Source organism: Hibiscus syriacus, unplaced genomic scaffold (assembly GCF_006381635.1).
Source record: "Hibiscus syriacus cultivar Baekdansim isolate YM2019G1 unplaced genomic scaffold, ASM638163v2 tig00110160_pilon, whole genome shotgun sequence".
Lineage (NCBI taxonomy): Eukaryota > Viridiplantae > Streptophyta > Magnoliopsida > Malvales > Malvaceae > Hibiscus > Hibiscus syriacus.
This window is the reverse complement of record NW_024062608.1, coordinates 3,873,082-3,888,890: the sequence shown is the minus strand read 5'-3', so window position 1 is coordinate 3,888,890 and position 15,809 is coordinate 3,873,082.

The window sequence follows — 15,809 nt, the reverse complement described above, 5'->3', positions numbered from 1 at the left end:
TTTTAGGGGTATATATAAGCGAGGGGCTTGGGTGTAATTAGGGGATAGTTTAATTATTTCCGTCGTCCCCCATACTTTGAAGCACAATTCATTTTGGTCATTGTATGCAATCTGGCCCTTGGATTGTCGATTTATTAAATTTGGCCCCTAATTTTTTATTTTCAATTACAATTCACTTTAAAATTCATTTCGGTCCAATTTCACTCAATTTGATCTTTTTTTATTTTTTTGTTTTTCATTATTTTTATTTTATTTCTCATTATTTTACTATTTTTACGTAATTTATTGTTTCTTTTTTTTATCATTTGTTTTCATTAATTTTTTTATTGCTAGTATATATTATTTATTTTATCTTTCTTCTGGCTTATTTTGTGTTTTTAATTTTTTTTCTATATTTCTCTTTTTTTCCTCTATTTATTTTTATTTACTTTTTTGTCATCTAACATTTTTTATTTTTCTTTTGGAAGAATTTCAACCAATCAGAGGTAAGCAATTCAAATCGGAATTTTAAATTTTAATTTTAATTTTAAATTTTAAATTTAAATTTAAATTTCAAATTTTCGCAATCAAGGCAACCGATAAATTAATTGGTACCGAAAGGGCGGTTTAAGGGTGCTAATCCTTCCTTGACCGTAACCGACTCCCGAACTCGACATGTTTCTGGTAAAACGCAGATCAGGTAAGATGGTGTCCGATCCACCTAAATGTTTTTTTAAAAGTGATCGGTGGCGACTCCAATTCGTTTAATCCAAGTCGAAGCTCAATTCTGGGGCCCAACCGAAAGACGGTTCCGACAATAATGGTCTAAAATTCATGGGGCGGGTGGATGCGGGACGGTAAGGTCTCAAACCTATCACCTACCAACTATCCACGATGAGTATGATTTTTTACATCCACGCCCGTCCACTACCCACTAAACTTATACCTACCCTTGCCCTTGGGTGGAATGCAGAATCCACATAATTATAAACATTTGTAATTCCCAGTGGGAAATCATCTTAAAGAAAGAAGAAGCAAAAATGTATACTATAATGATTGGGAAAAAATCGTATGGAAATGACTTTCTTATTTTGAGGTTATGATATAACTTATTAATATAGAATTGATTGAATATTTAGTAGCATCTGAATTTATTAGTCCATCTCAGTGATAAAAGTAAATGTTATTTTCTTTAGAGGATTAATATTCGAGTAATTATGTGTGTAATATATGTATACATTGATAATAATTAAAAAATATTCTTAACATATATTATTTTGTAATCACTTTAAAACAATAATATAAATATTTTTTAGTATCACGATGATAATCAAGATTCATACTCACAAAGATGAGCGTTAATACCCGTGTTGACGAACAAATGTGTCGTAATTTTTAAAGATAACAAATTTACCATTTTAAAATTCTTGTGATTCTACTATATATGTATGGTTGAGAGTGCTACTATCTATATTTTGACACATCATGTGATACTACTATAATCAATGGGTTACTTTTACTTAAACCAAATACCACATAAGGTTTGAACCAACTTATTTTGGTGATTTAAGGAATCATTATTGTTTTTAGATGTCATGAGTTTGAGCACTAGTCACAGCGTCATTGAACATTCATTATCAAGTGGTTTAAAATAGATAAAACAAATACTATTTTATAATCACCTTAGTTTAATAAAAATTACATAAGAAATGGGAGTAAATCTAAAACAAAGAGAACCATTAATGTAGACCCAAAACAAATATTAAAATGGATAGCCCCATCCCTCGTCCAAAACAATTATTCATATGGATATCCCTCGCATAGTTATAACCATATTTATTATTTTTTTAACTTTTAAATGATAAATTTAGTGAAAATAGTCGTACTTTTTTTAGATCTCATGAATTAAGCAGGTTGAACTGTCTATGACATCATCGGTTTACATTTGCATCTATTCTCAATTTAAAAAAAGTTAATTAGAAGATTTCTTTGACAGGATTGCTTTTTTTACATGGGATAATTATAAAATAATATTTATTTATAATTTTATTTAATTATCAACAACATGTATAAATCTTATAAATATAATTATTCGAATTTGAGGAAAATAACATTTTTTTCAATATAAGAACCACTCAATAGGTACCCTTTGACGGTTTTTCATTGTAACTTTATGTTTTTTAATAAGTAAAATAATAATAAAATCAATTTACTATATATATAAATATATATTGGGTCAAGTAACACCGAATCATCATAGCCAGGTGACTCGAATAAAAGGAATCAAGTGATCAAAACATAAGTTCAAAAGCCCATTTTAACTTTAAAGCCCAATCCCATTTAAAAGTAAATTTAAAATTTACGAAGCAAATTAAAGATATTTTCAGGGGTTAAAAATGTTATTTTTTCATATATATATTTTTACTAAAATCTATTTATTTTAGAAACCATTGATTCAAACATTTTTTTTCAGTTTTACATAAATTTTATATTGTTATATGAGTGAAAATATGTGCCTTAGATTAAATCATTGTTTTTTTTAGTGAATATATTCTCATTTCCTATTGTTAATCTAAATCGTGTATTTTCTCTCATCTAACGGTCCTAAATCTGTATAAAACTAAAAAATTACATTATGTAATTGGATCCTATCCCTTAATAAATATCTATAACATTAGATATACTTAATAATTATATAATGTGCACGAACCACACTACCTCAATAGTTTAGGAATGATTGTTATTCTTAGAAGTCGAGATTGAGCACATTATCTATCAGGAGTATTTAACGTTCATTGTCAAATTGATTGAAAATTTATCGAACAAATACTACCTTGTAATCAGCCTTAAATTAATAAAATAATAATAAAGTAATCTCTAACAAATAAAATTAATTATAATCTCAACTAAATATCATGAATCAAAATTTATATTAGTCTCTAACAAGTCAGTCTTTGGCAAAGTATGCATATCCTACTAAAAGCAAATTATGTAAAATAATTTATTAGTTTCCAAGCAACTCGAACGAAGTAAAGACAAAATAGGTGGTTGGCTGGTTGATAATCGTTTGAACTCGAAGAAAACAAAATTTGTGTAAGCCCATCACAATGTTTCCTTTTCTTTTTGGTTAACATGAATTGTTTGGTCTCTTTTCACATTCATTAGTTGTGGAATTTTCAGAGGGACAAAAAGCATTCATTCCAATCCATGGTGTCAAAAACAAAACCCTAGAAATAATCTAGCCTCAATTTCTTTTTGATTAGGTGTTTAAGTACACCTTAAGGGAATAATCTAAATTCTTAGTTTTAAGATATTTAAAGGAGTTTTATTTTAGAGAATGTTTAATATCTTTAATAATAAAATTATTAATTTTTGGATTATTTTGTGATATTATCGATTATGTAACGCTGTCTTATTTCATTCATATGAATGAAATTATTTTTAAAATTTTGTGATTATAAAATCCTACATTTACAAATAATTTTATACTCTGTGATGTAAATCAACCTTAAAGGGAAAGAAGGGAAAAGAAATAATTAAATTTAAGGTATGATTAGACTTTTCTTAACCATGCTTAAGGAATTGTTGAATAGCTTGAGGAGGATGCAATTTCCCATTCCATTCACACTATATAGGATGCTTTGGACAGAATCTAAGGGAAAGTCATGAAGTATTCAAAAGCAAAAGATATTCCATACGTCATATACATATTTAATGTGCAAACCTCAAAAGAAGAAGAGGAGGAAGAAGAAAAGGTGGTTTAAGTTTTGGAAGGTATAGTTGTTAAGCTTTGAAAAGGATTGCAAATGGCTAGAGAATAACTTTTGAACGAGAATCACTTTTTCCAATTCCATTTTCTTTACTGTGAATTTGTCCATGCATCATTTTAATAGGGTGGTGCTATTCAAATTCCTATCACTATCTAATGTTGGAATTACGATATTAAATTTTAGAAAAATAATGTAAAAATTATTTTTTATATAAACTTCATAAAGAAAAATAATAATTAAATAGTGTCTTGATCTATGAATTTAAGTTATTATAAATATTAAAGTTCTTACTCTCATTAACCCCAGTCGTTTCTTCCTCCCCTTTTTTCTTTACGATTTGTGTCATTTTCTATAGATCAAATCAATTTATTCTTCTTTAATTTTCTTTAGCCGACGGGGGCACCGGTTTTAATGCTGGTTGTCGATAACCAATTGTCTATTCTCTTTGTTTATTTTTTTTTATTTTAATAAGAATAATTCTATCTTTATGATATGTTTATCTTTGCCTTTGTAGCACGTTTATCTCTGCCTTTGTGACACGTTTTTCTGTCTTTTGGTAGTTTTCGGTCGTTTGATTGTTGTTTTCGTTTATCTTTTTTCTCAGGGTTGGATTTGACATCGTACATCTGATATGGCGTTTATTTGTTATCATGTTGATCTTCCATGCTTTGGACCCTTGGATTTCGCATCTATGCAACAGATTGTCGAGACGTTTTGGGGGAAATCCCCACCGGTTAAGGTCAGTTTGGCTGGTTCTAGCTTGTATGTTTTTTCTTTTCTTTTGGTAATACTTCTACGAAGGATTGGGTGTTAGAAAGTGGACCTAGGCATATATAGAACAAACCTCTTGTTCTTCGGAAGTGGGAACTGGATTTGAAAAAAAAAATTAGAATTCGATCTTTCTAAAATGCTAGTGTGGGTACAATTTTCAATGTCCATCTTGAACTTTATATTGAGCGTAGCTTGAGTTACATAGCTAGTGTAGTTAGTAGTCCACTATATATGGATACTATCACTACATCGAATGAACATTTTTACGAAGTTGTGTGTTGAGATTGTAGTTGGGGACACTATCTCTGAAGCAATAAAGGTGGTTTTGAAGGATGATTCTTTCATGTTGATTTCTTTTAAAGTTTCTTAGATGCCATTTTTTTGTTCTTATTACAAAACTTTCAGGCATACTGATAAGATATTTATGGATAAGCCCAAGCAACAGGTTAAGAAAGACACTCATGTTTGGAAGATAAAGGGAGTGGTTGTGGATACTTCTCCTTGTATAGTTGAGAGGGATACTTCAGGGGGAAATGAGTACCTAGTTACAAATGTTATTGCTTCTTCTAGAGGGAATAGTGTGTTGATGGCTAAAAAAGTTGAGGAATTGGTAGTTGGAATTAAAGGTGATTTTATAGTGAATGCTAATGTTAATATTGCTTATGGGGTAAATAGTGTTTTAGATATAGTATAGTTGAGGGAGTGGATGCTAGTGATCCTACTAAGATTTTGAGTGTGGATGTGGTGGATGAGGTTTCATATGATTTAGAAGATAAGGTTGAGCAGGATGTAGATTTACAATGAGTGGAAAGATGTAGTAAGGATTTCCCTACTCTACATATATCTATGTTGTAGAGAAAGAAGTTAAGGGGTAGAGTTAAGGATAAAAAAGATGTGGGTGGCTCTTCAAATATAAGTTTGAAGCTTTACGAGTGTTTTCAGTTGTGGATAGTCCTAGGAAAGCTTGAGCAACTTCGATGGGAGTTGTTGTTTTGTTGAATGAGTTAAAGGCCAAGAAGAATGAGCATGTTGGTAAGGCTAAGGTTAATGAGGTAATTGTTGTGGCAGGGGCAAGTACAATTTCTTCCAATGATAGTATGTTTTTGGAATGTTAGGGGTTTTAATAATCCCCTAAATCATGTCAAAGTGATTAATAGATTGAATAAATTGGTTGTGAATGTTGTTTGTCTAATGAAATCTAGGATTAGAGTGAATAATGATGATGCTTTAGTGTCTAGGTTTTCTATTGATTGGAATTGTTGCTCTAATTATGCTCATGCCAATAATAGAACATTGTATGTTTTTTGAAGGAAGGAGTTAAATTTGTGTGTCTTTAAGAATCCTGATCAAGCTATTTCTATGCTTGTTAAGGTGAAGGATAAGAAAAATGTGATTACGGTAGTCTATGGTTGTAACTATACACAGGAAATGAGAGGCTTTTGGACTCATCTCAGAGAATTGGATATGGTTGTTGATGATGATGCTTGAGTAGTCGGGTAGGACTTTAATATTATTGCTAAAGGAGAGGAAAGTTATGATTTTAGTAGGTTGGGGCCTCATTCTAATTCTGATATGGAAGATTTTCAAACTTGTTTGAAGATCTTGGATTGGTAGACCATCCTTTTTTCGGGTCTTTTGTTCAATTAGTTTAATAAACAAGAGGAAGATTATTTGGCTCGAAAGCTTGATAGAGTATTGGTTAATGGTCAATGGTTGAGTTCTTTTCCTACTTCTTTTGTGTAATACCTGCCTTTAGGAGTTTCAAATCACTTTCTTGGATTGGTTTAGTTTCACAATGAGGCTTAGGCTAATAAGCCCAAGCCGTTTTAAGTTATTTAATTGTTAGTCTGGTCATACAAATTTTTGATATATTGAAGAATTCATGGTAAGAGGAGGTCTCTGGTAGTTCAATGCAGTGGTTATTTAGCAAGCTGAAATGTCTTAAGCCTAAGCTTAAAGAGCTTAACAAGGTATATTATTTGTATATTTCAGCCAGAGTTAAGGCCAAAAAGTTGGAATTAGAGTAGCTTTAAATTTATAACCTTAGTCTTGATGACCATAGTATATTAGAAGATGAGTTTTTGGTGCACTATGAGTTGTTGGAGTTAGAAATGGCTGAGACTGCGTTTTAAAAACCAAAATCCGAGGCTCACTAGATTCAGGATAGTGATCTTGGTACTCGACTTTTTCATTCCATAGTGGAAGGGAATAAGGAGAGAAACATAATTTGAGTGATGAAGGATGAGAATATGAAAATGCTTGAGACCTTTGAAGATATGTCTGCTGAGATGGTTTGATTTTATACGAATCTCATTGGAACTGTTGATTGTGGAGTTAAGGGTTGTTATGTTGAGTGTTTACAGGGTCTATTAGGCTATGTTTGCCTTATGGGGTAGCTGATATGTTGTGTAGGGAGGTATTGGATGTTGAAATCAAGGAGGCCTTGTTTAGACAAGGTAATGACAAGAGTCCTGGACCAGATGGTTATACACCCTGTTCTTTGAATGTAACTTGGGACATTATTAAAGATGATTTATTGGATGTTGTGAAACATTTCTTTAATGAGTCTTGGTTGTATCTAGCGTTCAATGTTACAACCATTGCACTCATACCCTAAAGCTTTGATTTCTTATATGGCTGGGGAGTTCATGCCAATCTCTTGTTGTTTGACAGTTTATAAAACTATTACTAGGATCCTGGTTAGTAGGATGACTGATTTGTTTTCTGGTATGATCTCTTTGAGTCAATCGACTTTTATAAAATGCAGAAGCATAGTGGACAACACTTTTCTTGCTCAAGAGATGGTTAGGGGATATGAAAGGAAATCTTTGTCTCCTCATTGTGTTATAAAGATATATAAGGTATTTTATTTTGTTGATTGGAAGTTTTTTTTTAACTGTGCTTGAAGCTCTGGGTTTGTCTGAGAATTTTTGTGGATGGATCAAGGCTTGTGTCACTACCCCTAGGTACTTTGTTTCCTTTAGTGGCAGATTGGTAGGATTGTTTAGGGGCAGAAGAGAGATAAAGCAAGATGATTATCTTTCACGTTACTTGTTTGTGATGATAATGAATGTTTTATCTGCTCTGTAAGATGTTACTGATGTTAATAGATTTTAAGTTTCATTGAAGTGTAGAATAATTCCTTTAACCCATATATGCTTTTCTGATGACCTATTAATCTTCTATCATGGGTCGTTGGATGTTGTTTTGGGGTTTTTAAGTGTATTGAGAAATTTTATGAGATGATTTGCTTTAAACTTAATGTTGCCAAGACTGAGTTCTTTGTTAGTGGTTTGGTTGAACATAAGGTGGAGGAAATTTAGAAGGTGACTGGTTTAAAGAGAGGATGCTTGCTTGTAAGGTATTTTGGGTTACCTCTGTTCACTAGGAAACTCACTAGTAAATAATGTCTTCCTTTATTGGAGAATATTAGGGGGAAGTTGACAAAGTGGTCTAATAGGAAGCTTATCTATGGGGGTTGTTTGTAATTAATTAAAGTTATGATGTTTAGCATTTTTAATTTCTGACGTAGATAGCTTTTTTTTTTGCCCAAGTTAGTTATCCTCCAAATTGAAAAGCTTTGTATGAGATTTTATTGGAAGGGTTAGATGTTTCTACCAAAGGGGATTGGCTAGTTGGGCTCAAATTTGTTCTTGGAAGTCTGAAAGGGGATTGAGACTAAAAAGCTCACCTTATTAGAGTAAGGTATGTCTCTTGATATTGGTGAGGATGATTATTGCTGATGGTGGCACTTTTTGAGTGGCCCGGTTAAAGGAATATGTCTTGGAGGGAGTGGATTATTGGCAACTAGAGATTAAAGCGCATTTAGTTGGATTGTTAGGAAACTTATGAAGTTGAGGGGTGAGGCAGGGTCTTTGTTTGGGCTTGTCATAAATTGGAATCTAGTTAGTTGTAAGTGGATCTGGGAGAATACTAGAGTTCCAAAGGATATGTGAAGTGGCATAGGCTTATTTGGTTTCCTTCTTATACTCTGAAACTTTCTATTGTTGTTTGGATTGTTATATTAGATAGATTACCTACAAAAGACATATTGGATCGATTTGGGACAGTGACAGATGAATTGTGTGTGTTGTGTGGTGTTGATATAAACTCTATAAGCCATTTATATGAATGTATTTTTTCTAGACGAGTTTGGGTGGACATTTTGTGAGTATGTAGGTTGTATTGTACGGACTTGAATTGGGATGACTTTTTTTTGTGGCGGATGATAATTTGAAAGGTGGCTCTCTTTTGGTTCATATTCTTAAGTTAGCTTGGACAAGTTTCTTATATTGTATTTGGGAGTTGTGAAATCACTATCTATTTAGGACTAAAAGTCGCTCGATTATGTGTGTTGTTGATTGTATAAAGGAAATGTTCAGGATTAAATTGAATAGGCAGGTTATAAATAGAACTGATAGTGTCAATGTGAATCTTTGTGCTGATTGGGGTATTTTGTAAAGGGTTGGAGTGGTTTTGTAGCAACTTTGTTGATTGGTGGTTTGATGTTTGATGTTGAGGGTATTTTGTAGCAACTTTGTTGATTGGTGGTTTGTTGTTTGCTATTGATGGTGTTTTGTAGCAGCTTTGCTGCTCTCTTTTGGATAATATATTGCACAAACAACTTATGCAAAAAAAATAGCAAGTGTCTACTATCTAATTCGATTATCTCTTCATATGTAAAATCTTGACCTTCAATTTCTAGTAAGGAGGACATCAATGTGTTGTAGTAGGGTAAGTTATCGCCCTCTCGATGCATTATCATAGTAGTTTGATGGCTTATTCATTGTTTGTTTCAAGAATTATATTTTAATGTCAGGACACTTTAATACCTATGACTTATAATTAACATTATTAAATAATTACAATAAACAAACTAAAATTTATATTTTTACTTCACGTATTTTTCACATATCATTATCAAATAATATTTAATTGTTAATTTAAATAACTTTTGGTTAGAATTTTTAAAACATTTCATTGAGGTACACTTGAAGGAAAAAGAACTAAACTTTATATAAATTCTAATAGAAAATTATTTAATCGTTCAATTAAACATTATTTGATGGTGATGTAAAAAAATATTTAAGTATAGGTCTCAATCGATTTTATTTTGTTAACAGTTTTCAGTATTGTTAGTATAAATGACTTAATTTATCAATAATAAAAGTTAAATAATATAATTTAATTAAATCAAAAGTTTATAATCTAAATAAAAATTATAATTATAATTTGTAAATTACCCTAAATTTAGAAAGTATACGAAGCGTTAATCAATCGATTAAGATTTCAATTATTGAGTATTTGTCTATCCAATGAGACATTTGAAAAAAAAAACATGGGGCATGCAATTTAATAAGGGAAAACATCACACAAATTTCAAAACGGAGGTAGATTACTTGATTGAATTCATTCCCATAATAAAAAAGGAAAAACAACAACTGTCCAAAAAAAGAAGGAAAAACAGCAACTGTCCAATAGTAAATTAGAACCCATCAACTATTTGAATCCATTGGATAACCCTTTTAAAGATCATTGTACTAGAGAAAGAGACCTTAACAAGGAAACGGAAGTGTAAACACTAGTCATAACGTATTTATACAATAAATTATAGAAAATTTAATTAAATAATATTAATAATAATAATAATTAATTTTTATAATTAATATATTTCCATAAAATAAATTACAAAAATGGGTTCATCTAAATATTATTTTTTGTCAAAAAATAAATATTTCTCTCTTAACATAGTGTTTAGGCGTTGCATTCCTCACCTGAAGCTCTCAGGTTCGATCATATTAAAAACCATGTATTGTGTTAATTTATCCAAAAAAAAATTTTGGAACAAACAATGAGTTAATCTACTAGGATGAGATACTAGATCCCTTAAACAAATTGGGTTGGAAGGGTCACCTCTCATATGTAGTACCCGATCGAGATTAGTCGATTATTAAATCATATATTAATGGTTGTAAAAAATAAACACGTCGATACGTCACATAATCCATTGTTAACGAATAATTAATTGATGATAATGATTGCAATATAAGTTCCAGATGAGTACAACTAAAAATGTAATATCTATTATAATTTATTTTATAATGATTTTTTAATTAATCAATTTAATTATGTAGTTGTGATAAAATACCTATCACTAATAAGGATAATATTAAAGTCTAAATTTTTGTCACTATTATTAATTTTTTTGTATAAAAAATACAGTCACAAAAAATAAGTAATTGTGACAAAATTAATTAAATTCGTCACTAGTATAATAGTGACGATCATTAACAACTAAAAATTGTCATTATGAGCACGAACCAACTTACCTCAGTGGTTAAAGGAATCGTTGATGTTCCTAGAGGTCACGGGTTCATGCACCAATGACTGCAACAGGCTGATTGAATGTTCATTGTCAAATGGTTGAGAATATTTAGAACAAATACTACTTTATAATCACCTTAGCTTAATAAAAAAATTATCATTATGATTTGCATGAGTTGATCACTAGATGTGCTTGGTTGGTTTGCATGAGTTTTTGAAGCATACAAGCACATTCATGGTAGATTTCAGGTTATGGTGTTTTTTAGCTTGAATATTGGCCTATAATGACCCCTCTTAACATACATAAGACTTAAAGCATAGTTACGTACCTTAGTAGCACTTTTGGAGAAAGTTGGATAGCATTTCTGTGCTTAAACAGAGCATTTCTAGGCTTGGGTATCAATATTGGATGAACAATACCGATATTGTTCTTCAAATAGCCTAAAACAAGAGGTTTTTGGCTAGGAGTATTGATACTCATTCTTTGGGTATTGATACTCAAGGGTAGGGTATCAGTACAATGTTTAGATTTCAAATTCTAGTGACCTATTTTGGTAGCGATACTTGAGGGTATATCGATATCGTATGAAGGGTGTCAATACCCTAAGTAAAGGTATCATCACTAAATAAATTTTTAAACCATCAAATTTAATTTTGGTATCGATACCCAGGATGATATCAATACCCTAGTTCATAAATATCGATAGTCGATTTGAGAGTATCAATACTATCCAGTTTCTTTAAATTCCAATAGTTAATTTTGGTCTCGGTACCTAGGGTGAGTATCGATACTCAAGGGTCAATATCAATACTAAAAGACTTTTTATCAATACTAGCATACTAATTTGGGTAAGAAACCCAATTTGATCAAGCGGCTGGAAGAAGGGGTCCAACAGCACCAGAATGTCACTAAATAAAACTACAAGCGAAAACATTTAATGAATACAACTACAGCTAGAAACGATACGAATTAAGATGACATATAGCTAGCCATTGTGTGATGCTCGGAAAATAGTCAGGACACCTGAGTTACTTTAGTAGTACGATGATCGTCTTGCGTGTTAGAATATACATATATATCTCAGCTAGTTCCAAGACACTTCAGTTGTTGATTGGACGCAAATGCCCTAAAACTCTAAGGAGTGGGCTGACCAAGTGTACGTTTATGTTGTTGTTTTGGATCCCACCACAAATACTAAAGGGTATTATAGGTGAGCTAAAGGAGTGTGTTCCTATTATACAGAATCCTCCAACCACACCATGATGCTTATCTCAGCTTTGCATGTTAATTTTCTTGTATGTTCATATCTCTGCCTACTAGCAAACACATGTAGTGAATGCCTCTAGAGTGTTAAGAGTACTTAATGTATAGAATGAGGACAATAACCCCACTTTCTTTCTTTATTTCAGAAAAAACTCCATTGCTAGCGACCAAGCCCATAGCCAGGATGGTAGGGACGAGAGTCATGCCTCATTAGTAGCTGATACCAGTGATGAGTTTGTCCTAGATTCGTAATAGTTTGAGATTCTAGAGAACGCAGGGCTCGACCAGGCAACCTTTTTTAAAAACTTAACCTTAACGCTTATAAAGATTGTGAGGGCCAGCCCTAGGTCATCAACTATGCCATCTGCCCCACTAGCACCTTTAATCCAGCCTAATGTAGTGCCCCATGAGTCCCCAGTAGAGAGGCTCCTTAGGTATAAGACCATCGACTTAAGAGATCTCTCGAGGAGCATTATCATCACCAGTGATTCCAGACCTATCGATGCATTAGAGTATGTCTTGAGTTTATTTTAGTGGGCATGTACTATTCGTAGACCCTTTTGTATTCAATTGTAACTATACTTTTATTTTACCATTGTGATGTTATTTTGGGATATGATTGGGAGCTCTTCATTTTCAAACATAAGTATGCATGTTTCTACTTATGGTTTCATTTGATAGTATTTTAAACAATGATTTTCATGTGTTTTAAAAGAAAACTTTTGGATTAGCCACTTTGGTGGTCCAATATAATACTCTATTCGATCAGTCTTTAGATCGGATCAAATTACGGTGTTATATTTAGTGGTATTAGAACATTAGGTTTAATAGTTTCTAGGACCCACAGGTTAGAGTCAGTAAATGTATATACGTGTATATGCCTCTAGATTTTCAAGAGTACTTAATGTCTATAATGAAGATAATAACCTCAATTCATTTCTCAATTTCAAAAAAACAAATCAGGCTAAGGACCCAGCCCATAGTTAAGATGGTAGGGACAAGAGTCATACCTCTTTAGCAGCCGATATCGGGTTGAGTTTGTCTAAAATTCGTAACAGTTTGAGATTCTAGAGAATGTGGGGCTCGACGAAATAACCTTCTTTAAGGAGTTGACCTCAACACTTATAAAGATTGTGAGGGTAATCCCTAGGGCATCAATTATGCCATTTGCCCCACCAATATCTCTAGTCCTGCCTACTGTAGTTTCTGAGGAGTCCCCAATAGAGAGGCTCCATAGGTATAAGACCACTGAATTAGGAGATCTCTCAAGGAACGTTATCGTCACCAGTGATTTCAGACCTGTTGACGTATTAGAGTATATCTTGAGTTTATTTTAGTGGGCATGTACTATTTGTAGACCCTTTTGTATTTAATTGTAGCTATACTTTTATTTTACCACTGTGATGTTATTTTGGGATGTGATTGAGAGCTCTCCATTTGAAAACTTGAGTACGCACGTTTCTACTTATGATTTCATTTGATAGTATTTTAACAATGATTTTCATGTGTTTTAAAAGAAAATTTTTGGATTAGCCACTTCGGTGGTCTAATATAATACTCTATTCGACCATTTTTTAGATCGAATTTCAGAAGTTTCTAAGATCTGCATGTTAGAGTTAATAAATGTCTATACGTGTACATGTCTATAGAGTGTCAAGAGTACTTAATGTCTAGAATGAAGATAATAACCTCACTTCATTTCTTAATTTCAGAAAAAATTCATGGCTAATGACCTATCTCATAGTTAGAATGGTAGGGACGAGAGTCACACCTCCTTAGAAGTCGATATCGGGGATGAGTTTATCTCAGATTCGTAAGAGTTTGAGATTCTAGAGAATGTAGGGTTCAATGAGATAACCTTCTTTAGGGACTTGACCTCAACGCTTATAAAGATTGTGAGGGCCATCCCTAGGGCATCAACTATGTCATCTGCCCCACCAGCATCTCCAGTCCTGCCTACTATAGTGCCCGAGGTATCCCCAGTAGAGAGGTTTCTTAAGTATAAAACCACTGACTTCTACAGTTCTGGGGATGAAAATCCTATAACAGTCGATCAGTGGCTTAGAGAGACTCTTCATATGCTCTATCATTTACATCTTACCCTGGAGGGTAAGCTTGAGTGTGACACTGCCCTACTAAAGGGTGACACCGTAGATTGGTGGGAGATTGTAGAGCTTGGCACATTATCTACTGAGAACATTGTGGGAGTACTTCCTATTAGAGTTTTGACAAGTATATTGAGGAGGCTCACACAGATGAATTGAGGGACTAGTTTATGTACTTGGTTCAGGGGGACTAGACAATATACGAATATGAGTGTGAGTTCCTTCGATTGAATAAATATGTAAAATAGCTTGTGTCGACTGAGGACCACAGTTGCTGATGTTTTAGATAGGGTCTGCACCTTAATATTCTTTCTCATTTAGCGACCAATTTTCTCAGAGTATTTACTTAATTGACCTACCAAGCAAAGGCGATTGGGATGGTTCAGAACATGAGGGCCAAACAAACTAGTAATTTGGTAGGTTAGACTTGAATAGCTTTAGAGCCAGTGAAGTCCTCTTAGACATTAGCCAAGGGACCAAAGACTCTCAAGGATCATGGAGGTCTATGGTAGGCCAATCGAGAAGGGTAGTTAGAGCTCTGATCATGGAGGTAGATATGAGCCCCGGAGGAGACCTCTAACTTTAGCTTCTAGGACGGGTGCCAATGATTTAACGAGAGTCTTTACTCATCTGATATGCTCGTACTGTGAGATGATACACCTGGGTACATGCCATATGGATCAAGGTATTGCTTCAGTTGTAGTTTCTTAGACCATTTCTGATATGAACCCGATTGTGATGTTTTCAATCCAATGTGATGTTGCCTTATCATGATTCTAGTAAGCGACTGACTTGTAACTTGAATTTTTGAAAATGACACTTGAAGGAAATTATAAGTAGATATAAAAGTGATAATTGATACTTGATATGAATAAAATAAAGTAATGGAAATGCTAGGGATGAATGTTATGAAGGTAAAGGTGGAAAAGGTAGTAGTTTGGTAAGTGATAGATATAGTTTATGAGAAATGTAAAAGTAAAATAAATGATGGTGATATTGGCATGGATTTTGTAGAAATAAAAGGAAGGTGGATTCTGACCCACTTGCTATATGGAGCTGGGAACCAACAATATAAAATGATTGATTGAAACGGTAGGGGATGGAATGTGACCCTCTAACTATAAAAGAGACAAACATGAAGTCGTTAAAGTTTTAAAAAAACTATAAAGAAAGTAACTCACAAAGAGGTTTATATAATTCAAAGTTGTATGTTTAATTACAATAAAAATAATGTGCTTATTTATAATGTTCATAGGTTAAATATGAAGAGTCTTACAAAGGAAGATGAATAATTCATCTTAATGGTGATGAATGCACTTAATTTCTTGTCTCTTCTCTTTTTACTTGATGGTCGAATATTATAAAGTAATTGGGATGAATTTGGACATATTTTAGGCTGAATGTAGAAATAATTTCATCCAAAAGGATGAATACTCTTGAACTACCACGATTTGCTTTTTTATGCAAAAATAAATGTAGAATATGGACACTTGAATGTATGTAGACATTTATGCATCAAAGAGGGAATGTCTCTTGGAATTCCATACTCTTTCTCATGCCATTAACCTTCTTCAATTTCATAATAATATGAATTAA